Raw genomic sequence first — 15,121 nt, forward strand, 5'->3', positions numbered from 1 at the left:
TTAAATGCAGTGTTGAGGCTGTCATTCTCAGCATCTGTGTGGATGTTAAAATCGCCCACTATAATTATCTTATCTGACCTAAGCACTAAGTCAGACAAAAGGTCTGAAAATTCACAGAGAAACTCACAGTAACGACCAGGTGGACGATAGATAATAACAAATAAAACTGGTTTTTGGGACTTCCAATTTGGATGGACAAGACTAAGAGTCAAGCTTTCAAATGAATTAAAGCTCTGTCTGGGTTTTTGATTAATTAATAAGCTGGAATGGAAGATTGCTGCTAATCTTCCGCCCCGGCCCGTGCTACGAGCATTCTGACAGTTAGTGTGACTCGGGGGTGTTGACTCATTTAAACTAACATATTCATCCTGCTGTAACCAGGTTTCTGTAAGGCAGAATAAATCAATATGTTGATCAATTATTATATAATTTACCAACAGGGACTTAGAAGAGAGAGACCTAATGTTTAATAGACCACATTTAACTGTTTTAGTCTGTGGTGCAGTTGAAGGTGCTATATTATTTTTTCTTTTTGAATTTTTATGCTTAAATAGATTTTTGCTGGTTATTGGTAGTCTGGGAGCAGGCACCGTCTCTACGGGGATGGGGTAATGAGGGGATGGCAGGGGGAGAGAAGCTGCAGAGAGGTGTGTAAGACTACAACTCTGCTTCCTGGTCCCAACCCTGGATAGTCACGGTTTGGAGGATTTAAGAAAATTGGCCAGATTTCTAGAAATGAGAGCTGCTCCATCCAAAGTGGGATGGATGCCGTCTCTCCTAACAAGACCAGGTTTTCCCCAGAAGCTTTGCCAATTTTTAATGCAGTGCCACCTGAGGGATCGAAGGTCAAGGGCATTCAATGTTGGTTTTTGGCCTTGCTGCTTACATGTAGAAAGTTCTCCAGATTCTCTCAATCTTCTGATTATATTGTGGACTGTAGATGATGGAATCCCTAAATTCCTTGCAATTTAACTTTGAGAAACATTGTTCTTAAACTGTTGGACTATTTTTTCATGCAATTGTTTACAAAGTGGTGATCCTCACCCCATCTTTGCTTGTGAATGGCTGAGCCTTTTGGGGGTGCTCCTTTTATACCCAATCATGACACTCACCCGTTTTCAATGAACCTGTTCACCTGTGGAATGTTCCAAACAGGTGTTCTTTGAGCATTCATCAACTTTCCCAGTCTTTTGTTGCTCCGTCCCAGCTTTTTTGAAATGTTTTTCAGGCATCCATTTCAAAATGAGCAAATATTTACACAAAACAATAAAGTTTATCAGTTTGAAGATTAAATATCTTGTCTTTGTGGTGTATTCAGTTGAATATAGGTTGAAGAGGATTTGCAAATCAATGTATTCTGTTTTTATTTACATTTCACACAACGTCCCAACTTCATTGGAATTGGGGTTGCATATTCAGAGTTAATTTAGAATCATTTGAAACACCCGTGTTTTGAACACTGTTCAGGAGTCAGCAGAAAAAGGAGAACATCACGTGCATTAAATGCACCTGCTGGATAGTTCAGGATTGCACATCCATATCAATTTATGAATTTAATATTCAAAGCCTACAGTCAGTGCAGGGTTTATATCTGCACACTCACATGAGGCTTTTAGATTAAGGATTCCCCCTTTAAGTGATGGCCCAGATATGCAAAACAAGGTGGAGCCAACCTTTTTAAACATGTAAAATACATGTATTTTTATGAGTGCATATATATTTATTTTCTTCAGTATTGTGAATTGGGCCATTTTAGATCATTTTTGTCCATACGCACTTGCTAATGCAAATACTACATGATAATTTTTAAAAATCTAGTACAGACTTGTCACACCGTTGAGTCAGATCAAGTTGTTGGTTATCGGCAGAGGAATGTACTCAGTGCTATTGTAGTTCGAACCAGTTAAATCTAAATAAGACACAATGTTCTGATGAACAGTGTGTTTGCATTTTGACTGTTAGTGTCTTTTCATGTTGCTGCCTAAACAACAAGGGACGTGTTTACTCCTCCGGGGTTACGAAATGCCAGCGGGCTCGGACACACAGGATGTGCAGCTGCAGACCTGCTGTTCAGGCAGCTGGTCCTGTGTGTGTGTGTGAGTGTGTGTGTGTGTGTGTGTGTGTGTGTGTGAGTGTGTGTATCTCACACCCATCCTGATGGGAGTGCTCGTCTGACTGATTTACACCATCAGTCACATGTTCACAAAGAGGACATTTGTTTGAGAACACCCAGAAAAACACAATTTACTTTTGTGACTGTTTCTCTATAAAACTTTTTTCTTTTTGGTCACATTTATTTCTGGCTAATAGATACACATTTTGCAGAAGAACTCCATCCATATACAGACATCATTTCTGGGTTTGTCACATGATGCTTAAACAGCACAGTACACAACATTGTGAAAGAAATATTGTGACACAGGCTTTTGGTACATTTAATGAGTGAGGAAAGTCAGACTCTAGCAAATCCAATCTTAAAGCATGCATGTTTTCTGTTATTTATTTAATTATTTAATTAGTGGATATTTTGAAGTCATTCATTCTTTCATACTCAGCAAAAATATAAATGCAGAAATTTCAATTCAATTCAATTTTATTAATTTATATAGCGCCATCTCACGACAGAGTCGCCTCAAGGCGCTTCACACAACACACAATTCATAGCAGCACAAAGTCAATTAAAATGGAAAAGGGCACTGTAAAAAGGTAAAAAACATAGTAGAATAAGAAGAAATTACAAAGCAAAAATAAAAACATAATTAACTGTAAGACAGTCTAAAAAAGTGGGTCTTCAATCTTGATTTAAAAGTCTTTAAAACTAAAGCAGCGCTTTTGTTCCAAGCTGTAGAAAAAGATGTAAGACTTGTGTAAAAGGTTTATTTTCCCCAAAATTTATGTTAGTGAGCACTTCACCTTTGCTGTTTAATAGCATGATCGCTGCACAGATGTGCTTTGGCCTGGTCGGGATAAAAACCTGCTTTAAATTGTGCAGTTGAACTTCTAAGAAGATGTTTACTACGTGAAGGAGACCTGCATTTCAATAGCACTTTTCCCATCTGTCAGGTGCTCAAAGCGCTTCATAATGTTACTTTCCAGTGACGTCCCCAGCCAAGGCCAACACCCGTTTACAGATCTGTGGACTGAGACAATGCAAAAATTCAGTCCAAGGACATAGACAGGTAGCATGGGCGGGATTTGAAACCATGTCTACATAGTGGCAGGCCAGGTCCTCATCCACTCAGCTAGCTGTTCTACAAATGTGAAGGTGTAGAAGCTGGCTGCGGCTGTCCTGACCTGGCATGGTTACAAGCAGTGTTGCCAAAGTAACTTTGAAAAGTTACTTCATTAGTTACTTTATACAGTTATGTTTTACAGTTACTTTATACAGTTATATTTTACAGATACTTTATACAGTTTTGAATGTAATGAATAAAGTAACTCATAATCTAACTTTATTTTTAAGATTTAGTACACAGAAAAGTAATTATTAGTTACTTTGCTGAATAGTTACTTTGCCGATTGCTCAATCTTAAGAGTAACTAGGGATGGGTATCAATAAGATTTTATCGATATCGATACCATTATTAGTTCCGCTTATCGATCTGATTTCTTGTCGATTCCCTTATAGATACCTCTTATGAATTTTTTGTGTACTAAAAGTAGGCTTTACAGGTTTTCTATGTCAGCAGGTCAAAGAGCTTTTTCTTATCGTGCACCCGCTCTGTGGAACGGTCTTCCAGCGACCGTGAGGCAGTCGGAGTCCATGGACATTTTTAAGTCAAGACTTAAAGACTATTTTTATTCTCTTTCTTATGAATGGTTTTTTTGATCTGTTTTATTATTTTACTTCTGTTTTTAATTATGTATTTGAATTTTTTCATTTTTATTTATTTTAATTTTTTATGTTGAACTGTTCTATGTGAGGCGCCTTGAGATGGCTTTTGTTGTGATTTGGTGCTTTATAAGCTAATTAAATTGAAATTGAACAACATTTTATTGAGTCTGGTATAAATAAATATGAAATTGGTCACTGGATCCTTAAACTTTGGACATAATAAACTCTACATGGTGGATCCTTGATCTCTGGACATAAATAAAAATAAACATAATCTGTAGTTTTTGTCAAAAGCATTTCCTTTCAGACATTATTGGCATGAATGTCTTTCCATACATCTGAGCTGAGCGCTTGCTGCTGGCTGTGCTGCACGTCTGGTTGTAATTTATAAAGAATGCAGGACGTCTCATTTTGTGAGGGGAAAAAAATGTTTTAGTCTATTGTAGTTTCTTGTCTGTATTACGTTTGTAAGAGGCGTCATTTTATTTAAAGCGGCAATTTGTTTTGAAGTTATTAATTCCGACTCTGTCTCAGCAGAGAGCGGCGCAGCATTTGGAGCTGTGCCAACGGAATGGAGGACGATTCTTGTTTCTTGACTCAACAAGACAAGAGTCCCAGTTAGTCACTTTAATCCACACAAAAGTGACTTGGCTTTGAAAAGGGTCAAGAAGCGGACTTGCCGTTTCCAAAGAGCAGCGAATCAAAGAAGCAATGAGCTAGTAGAGTGAAGCATTGCTTCATTGGTTCACGCTTCAAAGTGGTGTCGCACTGCAGAAACAGTTGATTACAGAGCCGCTGCAGGGTTTGTAATCAACGTAGAGGAATGATCATTTTCCCGACAAACACACTCAAAACAACGGCTGCTCTAAAGGGCCGATAAGTGAATCATTAAGCAAAAAGGGTATTAATATCGGTGGATCGAATCATTTATTAACAATACTCTAAAAGAACCGGTTCTTGATACCCAACCCTAAGAGTAACCAAGTCAGATTACTAGTTACCTTATTAGTTATATTAGTTATTAGTTGCAAGTTTTCAGCAGAGTCTAATAAAGTAATTGCATAAAACTGCTAATGAAGTAACTGCATAAAGTAACCGTATAAAGCAACTAAAAAGTAACATTTCAAAGTTACTTTGACAACACTGGTTACAAGTGGTCTGTAGTTTTGAGGCCAGTTGGAGGTGGCTTATGGTAGTGAAGTGAACCTTTTCTATGATACAGATCTAGCACTACTTTACTCGGCTGGACTCGACTCTACTTAGTTTGGTACCAGACGCTTTGTTTTCCATTATAATTGAGAACCTCCTCAACAAGGGCAGAATCATCAGAACACGGCTATGCGAAACTGCCGTGACGTCGATTTATATGTGACACAAACACATAAACAATGGAGGACATCGAGGTGATGGTGTGTTTGCTGCTTGTTCTGTGGGTTTTTAAAAGAAGGCTGCAGGCGGTGAGACAAAATACACTTGAAACATACAGGAGACTTTGAGAAGCCATACAACAGTATGAAGTCGAAGACGAGAGGATACAAGCTACTAAGAGACAACGCAAGAGGGTAAGCTAATTGTAGCTATCACTAACTTCCTAAGTCTAGTGTACAATATTGTAATAACTGTAAGCTGTCGCTATTAAGTGTTAAAATTGTGGCTATCAAAATAAAGTGTTAATTTTGATTAATTAATTAATTAATTACAGCACCTATAACACCTTTAATTACACTTTGCTACATTTTTTGACGTCAGTGACTTGGTCTTTAAATAAAGACTGGTTTTTGAGAGCAACAACTGGGTTAGATTTAAATACTTTTCATGCCAAAATAACTTACTTTGATAACTGTCATTGTTAAATCTCAAATGTGGGAATTTGTGTTGGTGTTCATGCAGAAAACATTGGTTTGGCTTTAACAATCCTTAATTAACATCGTCACAGAACTTGAACAGGTTTGAAATGGATTAAAGATGTTTGATTCATGTGTTTTGTCCAGATTTAAATGTTCAATGGACAAATTTAAATATGAAATGTCTTGGATCCAATAAGATAATTATTAAAGGAGTCAAATTGTGCAAAATCACGTTTAACATCTGCAAACTGCCACAATTCTATATGTTTTTACAGACATTCACCTGATTTAAGATCAATTTATGTGACAGCTTGTTTAATACCTCCTTGACATGTGTAACAGAAATACCCCAGATCCTCTAATTTTATGTTGGGAAAGTGTAAGTACACGGACCCACAACAGGGGGCGCAAATGAACGGACAATGTAATAGGTCAAACAACACACTTTACTGTTGTGAATATGCACAACAAGTACAACAGATTACAATAATGGACAAAGTCAAATTCACACAGGTGTCGTGTGGGCAGGCTCGAAGATAGGAGACGCCTCTCCAAAGTAGAACCGGAACCACACGGTTTCCTCCGCCACCAGACCCCGGGAATACTGGAGCCGCCAAGTCCCGAATTCCCAGGTGGCCACTGCCTCCGCGTGTCGGACCTGGTACTGCTGGCGAGGAATAAAGAACAATTAAAGGAGGGCGCGTTCGCACCCAGGAATCCGAACGGCAGGTAAGCTACCTCCACCTCTCGTTGGAAAGTTCTCTCAGAGTAATGCACAAAGTCACAAAGATCACTGTCAAACAGTTAGCTGAGTACGTTACCTTCTCGGTAGAAACGATATCTCGGCAAAGAGGTGGAGACGTCGTCCTGCTGATATACTCCTGCCGATCAGATGATTGGTAACAGCTGTTGCAGGTGATGCGTGACAGCTGTCACCCTGGCTGCTCCTGTGAGGCGGCTGCGCCCTCTGGTGCCTGGAGCCCGCACTCCAGACAGGGCGCCCTCTGGTGGTGGGCCAGCAGTACCTCCTCTTCTGGCGGCCCACACAACAGGACCGCCCCCTCAACGGGCGCCTCCTGGCGCCTGACCAGGTTTGTCCGGGTGGCGGCGGTAGAAATCGGTCAGGAGGGCCGGGTCCAGGATGAAGCTCCTCTTCACCCAGGAGCGTTCTTCAGGTCCGTACCCCTCCCAGTCCACCAAATACTGGAAGCCCCGGCCCATCCTACGGACATCCAAGAGCCGGCGCACAGTCCAAGCCGGCTCGCCATCGATGATCCGGGCAGGAGGTGGTGCCGGACCGGGAGTACAGAGGGGTGAGGTGTGATGGGGCTTAATCCGGGACACGTGGAAAACGGGATGGATCCGCAGTGAGGCCGGAAGCTGAAGCCTCACTGCGGCTGGACTGAGTACCTTGATGATCTTGAACGGACCGATGTACCGGTCCTGCAGTTTGGGGGAGTCCACTTGAAGGGGTATGTCCTTTGTAGACAACCACACTGCCTGCCCTGGCCAGTACGTAGGGGCCGGGGTCCGCCAACGGTCTGCATGGGCCTTCGTCCTCATCCGGGCCTTCAGCAAGGCAGAACGGGCGGCACGCCACACCCGATGGCACTTCCGTAGGTGGACCTGGACCGAGGGCACACCGACCTCTCCCTCAACCACCGGAAACAAAGGAGGTTGGTACCCCAAACACACCTCGAAAGGGGAGAGGCCGGTGGCTGCCGACACCTGGCTGTTATGGGCGTACTCGATCCAGACCAGATGGGTACTCCAGGCCGCCGGGTGCGCGGCTGTCACGCAATGCAGGGCCTGCTCCACCTCCTGATTGGCCCGTTCTGCTTGCCCATTGGTCTGGGGATGATACCCGGATGAGAGACTCACCGTGGCCCCCAGTTCCCGGCAGAAGCTCCTCCAGACTTGCGAGGAGAACTGGGGACCACGATCCGAAACGATGTCCGATGGTATCCCATGCAGCCGGACGACGTGGTGGACCAGGAGGTCTGCTGTCTCCTGGGCCGTCGGGAGCTTCGGGAGGGCCACGAAGTGGGCCGCCTTGGAGAATCGGTCCACTATCGTGAGGATGGTGGTGTTGCCCTGGGACGGCGGGAGGCCCGTGACAAAATCCAGGCCGATGTGGGACCAGGGGCGATGGGGCACGGGCAGCGGCTGGAGCAGTCCCGAAGCCCTGCGATGGTCAGCCTTGCCCCTGGCGCAGGTGGTGCAGGCCTGGATATAATCCCGGACGTCGGCCTCTAGGGACGCCCACCAGAAGCGCTGCTGGACAACTGCCACGGTTCTTCGCACCCCTGGATGACAGGAGAGCTTAGAGCCGTGACAGAAGTCCAGGACTGCAGCCCTAGCTTCTGGTGGGACGTAGAGTTTGTTCTTCGGCCCAGTCCCGGGGTCCGGGCTTCGTGCCAGGGCCTCCCGGACGGTTCTCTCTACGTCCCAGGTGAGGGTGGCCACGATAGTGGACTCCGGGATGATGGGTTCCGGTGGATCCGACAACTCCGTTTTGACTTCATCTTCATGTACCCAGGACAAGGCATCCGATTTCTGGTTCTTGGTCCCGGGACGGTAGGTGATCCGGAAGTCAAAACGGCCGAAGAACAGTGACCAGCGGGCTTGCCTGGGGTTCAGCCGCTTGGCGGTCCTGATATACTCCAGGTTCCGGTGGTCAGTGAAAACCGTGAATGGCACGGACGTTCCCTCCAACAGATGTCTCCACTCTTCAAGAGCCTCTTTCACCGCAAGGAGTTCTCGATTGCCGACGTCATAGTTCCGTTCGGCCGGGGTCAACCTGCGGGAAAAATAGGCACACGGGTGAAGGACCTTATCGGTCCTCCCGCTCTGGGAAAGCACAGCTCCTATCCCTGAGTCCGAGGCGTCCACTTCAACCACTAACTGGCGACTAGGATCGGGCTGCACCAGAACGGGTGCAGACGAGAAGCGCTGTTTCAACTCCTTGAACGCGGCATCGCAACGATCCGACCAGGTGAAGGGGACTTTTGGTGAGGTCAGGGCTGTCAGGGGGCTAACTACCTGACTGTAGCCCTTAATGAACCTCCTGTAAAAATTTGCAAAGCCGAGGAACTGTTGCAGCTTCCTACGGCTAGTGGGTTGGGGCCAGTCTCTCACCACCGCAACCTTGGCCGGATCAGGAGCGACGGAGTTGGGGGAGATGATGAACCCCAGGAAGGACAAAGAAGTGCGGTGAAACTCGCACTTCTCGCCCTTCACAAACAGCCGGTTCTCCAACAACCGCTGCAGGACCTGACGTACATGCCGGACATGAGTCTCAGGATCCGGAGAAAAGATGAGGATATCGTCTAGATATACGAAGACGAATCGGTGCAGGAAATCCCGCAAGACATCATTAACCAATGCTTGGAACGTCGCGGGGGCGTTTGTGAGGCCGAACGGCATGACCAGGTACTCAAAGTGACCTAACGGGGTGTTAAATGCCGTCTTCCATTCGTCTCCCTTCCGGATCCGAACCAGGTGATACGCATTTCTAAGATCCAGCTTAGTAAAGATTTTGGCTCCATGCAGGGGGGTGAACACGGAATCTAATAATGGCAACGGGTATCGGTTGCGAACCGTAATCTCATTCAGCCCCCTGTAATCAATACATGGACGAAGTCCGCCATCTTTCTTGCCCACAAAAAAGAAACCTGCCCCCATCGGGGAGGTGGAGTTCCGGATCAGCCCGGCAGCTAATGAGTCCCGGATGTAGGTCTCCATTGATTCGCGCTCAGGTCGTGAGAGGTTGTACAACCTGCTGGACGGGAACTCAGCGCCTGGAACCAAATCAATGGCACAATCGTACGGACGGTGCGGGGGAAGGGTGAGTGCCAGATCCTTGCTGAAGACGTCAGCAAGATCGTGGTACTCAACCGGCACTGCCGTCAAATTGGGAGGGACTTTGACCTCCTCCTTAGCCTGGGAACCGGGAGGAACTGAGGATCCTAAACACACCCGATGGCAGGTTTCGCTCCACTGAACCACCACCCCAGATGGCCAATCGATCCGGGGATTGTGCTTTAACATCCATGGGATCCACAAAATCACGCGGGAGGTAGAAGGAGTTACAAAAAACTCAATCTCCTCCCGGTGGTTTCCAGACACCACCAGAGTTACTGGTGGTGTCTTGTGTGTGAGTAAAGGTAGGAGGGTGCCATCTAGTGCCCGCACCTGCAATGGCGTAGGAAGCGCCACCAGAGGGAGCCCTACCTCCTTTGCCCATCTGCTGTCTAGCAGATTCCCTTCTGACCCCGTGTCCACCAGTGCTCGGGCTTGAAGGGTTAAATCCCCGCTCAGGATTGTGACTGGGAGTCGTGTGGCAATTTGTGTGTGTCTCACTTGAATGTCTTGACCCCCCCTTAGCCCAGTCTCTAAGGGCGAGTGTTGACGTTTTGGCCATTTGGGGCAGTCTCTCTGTGTGTGCTCTGTTGAGCTGCAGAGAAAACACTCTCCACGGATCAGCCTCCCCATTTTGGCCCTGTGCGTTTCCCTAACAACGTCAACAGGGGGAGCTGTTGCCCCACAAAGCGCTGCGGCTGTGGAGCATGGGGAGGGCGGCCCCTTTTCGAACCCGGAAGGGAGAGGGGCGGCGCGTATCCGGTCACGTCCTTCGCCTCGCTCCCGACGGCGTTCCTCTAACCGATTGTTTAATCGTATAACGAGATCATTAAGCCCGTCTAAATCCCGCGGTTCGTCCTTGGCCACCAGGAGCTCCTTCAGGCGCGGAGGGCAGTGTTATTCCAGCCGGACCTCGCAGCCGCGATGCGGAAGTCGACTGCATAAACAGCTGCGCTCCGGCGCCCCTGTCTCATTGACAGCAGCACGGCTGAAGCGGTCTCTCCTCTATTTGGATGATCGAACACTGTTCTGAACTCCCTCACAAACCCATCATATGTCAGAAGGAGACGTGAATTTTGCTCCCAAAGCGCTGTAGCCCAAGCGCGTGCCTTGCCGCGAAGCAGATTAATTACATAAGCTATCTTACTAGCATCAGTCGCGTACATGACGGGACGTTGTGCGAAGACGAGCGAACACTGCATAAGAAAGTCCGCGCATGTCTCCACACAACCCCCGTACGGCTCTGGAGGGCTTATGTATGCTTCAGGGGAAGGTAGGAGGGGTCGTTGAATGACCTGTGGAACGTCACTGTTACGCACAGGGTCGACAGGAGGGAGAGCCGCAGCAGCGCCCTGAGGGCGCGCTTCCACCTGCGCGGCGAGAGCCTCCACCCTGCGGTTAAGGAGGACGTTCTGCTCGGTCATTAAATCCAACCGAGCCGTGAAAGCGGTGAGGATCCGCTGCAACTCACCGATCATTCCTCCTGCGGACGCCAGTGCGCCCTGTTCTTCCATTGGCCGTTCAACAGCCGGTTGATGCCCCACGGGGTCCATGACGTTGGCTGAGATATCCTGTTGGGAAAGTGTAAGTACACGGACCCACAACAGGGGGCGCAAATGAACGGACAATGGAATAGGTCAAACAACACACTTTACTGTTGTGAATATGCACAACAAGTACAACAGATTACAATAATGGACAAAGTCAAATTCACACAGGTGTCGTGTGGGCAGGCTCGAAGATAGGAGACGCCTCTCCAAAGTAGAACCGGAACCACACGGTTTCCTCCGCCACCAGACCCCGGGAATACTGGAGCCGCCAAGTCCCGAATTCCCAGGTGGCCACTGCCTCCGCGTGTCGGACCTGGTACTGCTGGCGAGGAATAAAGAACAATTAAAGGAGGGCGCGTTCGCACCCAGGAATCCGAACGGCAGGTAAGCTACCTCCACCTCTCGTTGGAAAGTTCTCTCAGAGTAATGCACAAAGTCACAAAGATCACTGTCAAACAGTTAGCTGAGTACGTTACCTTCTCGGTAGAAACGATATCTCGGCAAAGAGGTGGAGACGTCGTCCTGCTGATATACTCCTGCCGATCAGATGATTGGTAACAGCTGTTGCAGGTGATGCGTGACAGCTGTCACCCTGGCTGCTCCTGTGAGGCGGCTGCGCCCTCTGGTGCCTGGAGCCCGCACTCCAGACAGGGCGCCCTCTGGTGGTGGGCCAGCAGTACCTCCTCTTCTGGCGGCCCACACAACAATTTTATTGCAGATTATTAAATGCCCCTCAACGCACGCGCACACACACACACACACACACAAACACAAACACACACAGGGAACTGAAGGGTCTTATTGTTGAAAAAATTATACATGAAATTAAATGTGATTCATTTAGATTAACTAATCAGACTTTGTAATCAGTTAGATTTTTAATCACCTGACAGCACTAATTAAAATATGTACACTGTGTGTTTCAGATGGTTCTCTTCTCAGGGTTGCCACCGCAAAACGTTATGTGACGGAATGGGATGCACCTGCAGCAACACCAGTTGAGCCTGTGGTGGCAGTGGCACAGGGTGTAGAGGAGGAGGGCAAAGATGTACGAGAGGGTCTGATGTGTTACTTGCTGTCGAATTGTTAAATATAAATTTTGCCTTTGTCATCATATGCCTATACGTTATACACCTATTGTATTTCATTGTGAATTTTGACCGACAATAAACTTTTGTATTTTTTGCAGAAATATCTCCACTTTTGTGTAACATAAATTTGATTTGTAAAGTTACCAAGATTTACTGACATAAATTAGATTCTAAAAGATTGAAAACCTGTTGAAGCATAATCCAGTAGTATGATAAAAAAAATTACACTTAATGGACCATTATGAACCACAGTACAATAGTTTGTCTGGTAAAATGTTACAGCTCATTAAACCCTAACCCTTGTATAGCCAGAATTGCTTGCTGTAATTGTGCTACCACTAAAGTGTCTATTTAATTATTTTCATTTATTTTAAATACCATTTGGTAAAATCTCATTGGACATGATTATTCCAGTATCTTTGTGGGCAGTGTCTTCTGCAGTGGCAAATGCCAGATTAAAAATTCTTAAAGGACATGTCACACCAATTTAGGCTGTTAGTGACCATCCGGTGATACACTAGGATTACTTTGTGCACTTCCGTGACCGGTTTCAAAGTGTACAGTACTCACACCAAACAGCTACAGAGACTTCTGAAAGCAAAGTATTCGTGAGTACTTGTGTGTTTCCGACAGCGGTGTCATAGCTATTAGAAATGTCCCAGAGTGCACTTGAATGGAATGTAGCTGCTAACAAGAAATTCCAAAGTTTACATAAGTGTGATGTCATGTTATGATGGCTCATTTTTAAGTGATAACTGTTCATTTTGATGCAGTCATGGAATAAGCAGCAGCCGTTAGAACATTTAGTGCGCCTGCACGGCTATTAGTCATAAATGCAGCCTGTTAAAAAAACACGTAAGTGTTGTAGATAACTGTGAAAAAATCAAAAATTACATTGGCTTTCAAACATTGCATTTCACGCATTTAAATTTGTTTATACCATTTCAAATACAAAGAGTAAATCAAGCATCTCAATATAAAAAAATTAAAAAAATTCTTACTTAAACTCAAAGCAAATCTCTGCAATTTGATATAAATTAATACAAAATATAAAAGCCAAGATAATGGTTACATAAGTAATGGGCCCCTTTGGTATATTACCTGTAAATAATCAGCTTTATTGCCAGTTTTCTTCAGACAAGTCAGGGGATGGATACATGAAAATTTCCAAGTCACTGAATATGTCTTTGACTTTATTTACATAAATTATGGAGAAATACAAACAGTATGGCACGCTGTGGTAAATCCATATGGAGCAGACAGTTCTCAAAAATTGAGTGACTGTGAAAGAAGAAGAGTGAGGAAAGCTACCAAGACACTCAGACAACCCAGAAGAAGTTATAGGCTACTGTGGCTGTGACTGAAGAAATTGTGCACAGTGCAAGTTTTGGATTTTGCATCACCAGTTATATAGCTTCATGATGAAGTGGTATAGAGGAGGATTTTCTTTAAAAAGACCTGAAAGGATAGCATTATTATTTTATTTTAAACAATATAACCTCTAATTGCTTTGTTTGAACAAGAGCTGAACCTGGACTGATTTGATTGTCAGTTTTTCACTGATTCACTGAGGCTCCTCCCCTGCTCCTCCTCTCCTCTCGATCTCTCTCCTCTGCCCCCCTCTTCCTTACTCTCACCGTCTGTTTTCCTTTGACCTTTTTGGAAATAGGGAGCCTTTAAACTGTAAAACAACTGTAGACTTCAGAGTATATCATCAGCAGACACAGAAGCAGCTCTGGATTATGAAACAATTTTCTGGATGATTTTTTTTTTTTCCTTTAAATCAGAGCGGAGAGTGTCTCTGTCCACTCTGATCTCTTTTCAGTGTTTTGCGGCTTCACAGAGCGCTGAAAGCAGCTGGCTGCTGATCGCTCTGCTGTTTGGACTTAGATATGAAGAAAATGAGAAATATATTTCCTATTTCTTTAATTATTTGGTTGAAATTGCAAAATAAAACAAAACTACGACTCTATAATCTTGAAATGTTATCGAATTGGTACATTTTTCAGCAACATTTCAGCTCATTTTTGGAAAAATCCATGGTGGGAGGGACAACCAGTTTGAACGTGAGAATAGGGCAGAACAGAAATTTGCAGTACTGGCCGGTACCGCCCGGCACCACCCACCGTAGTGAGAACGCTGAATGTATATATATATATATATGTGTGTGTGTGATCAGCCTGTGAAAAACAACATAGAGACATTCATGTCCATGTGCACAGCGGCAATAAAGCGTGCCTGCACCACTAAGCTGCATCTTTCCGCTGTTTATTGCCACTGTGGACATGAAATCCACAGATGTGATCACACATGTGATCACGCATGCTTTGTGCACGAGATTGCTGCCACAGAATAATGTCCAACAACAGCAATGCCTTCAGCTCAGATTCTGCATGATTGTGGCACATAGTCCATTATCTCCTGGAAAAAAATGTATTCAGACTTTATCCAGCGTTTACAAATACAGCCGAATGGCCAGGCAATCTGTAAAAACAGCATGGTGGAGACAGTGATATCACAGATTTGATCACATCTGTCTGATCAGATGTGATCAGATCTGTGATTGCACAGATGTGTTCAGATCTGTCATTTTTCATGTCCATGTACAAAGCTGCAATTAACAGCTGAGCTGCGTGTTAAAACAGCCTGCTGCCCACACACATCCAGATCCATTCCAACAGACTCTCTCAAAGTAAAATCAAAATTTTAGTTTCATTGAAAGCTCCTTTGAAAGGAACACAAAGCAAAAGACTTAAATGAACATGATACTCACCCAGTTGTAAAGATTTCCAAATAAAAAGTCCGCAACATCAAAGAAGCCCCCACGCATGCTCTGTGAGCAAGTGCGTACGCACACACGTGATCGCCAGCCAGGGGAATAAAAGTCAGCATTGATCTGAGTATTTCTTCTCAGATTGTTCTGTTTTAAATATTTCC

General features: G+C 45.1%; 1 protein-coding gene across 1 annotated transcript in view; it reads left to right on the top strand.

Moving 5' to 3' along the window:
• LOC117522089 (vasoactive intestinal polypeptide receptor-like) overlaps positions 1–15,121 on the top strand; it is a 105,869-nt gene that overhangs the window by 51,509 nt on the left and 39,239 nt on the right. The window lies entirely within an intron of this gene.

The sequence above is a fragment of the Thalassophryne amazonica genome, chromosome 12, assembly GCF_902500255.1.
Source record: "Thalassophryne amazonica chromosome 12, fThaAma1.1, whole genome shotgun sequence".
NCBI classification, from domain to species: Eukaryota; Metazoa; Chordata; class Actinopteri; order Batrachoidiformes; family Batrachoididae; genus Thalassophryne; species Thalassophryne amazonica.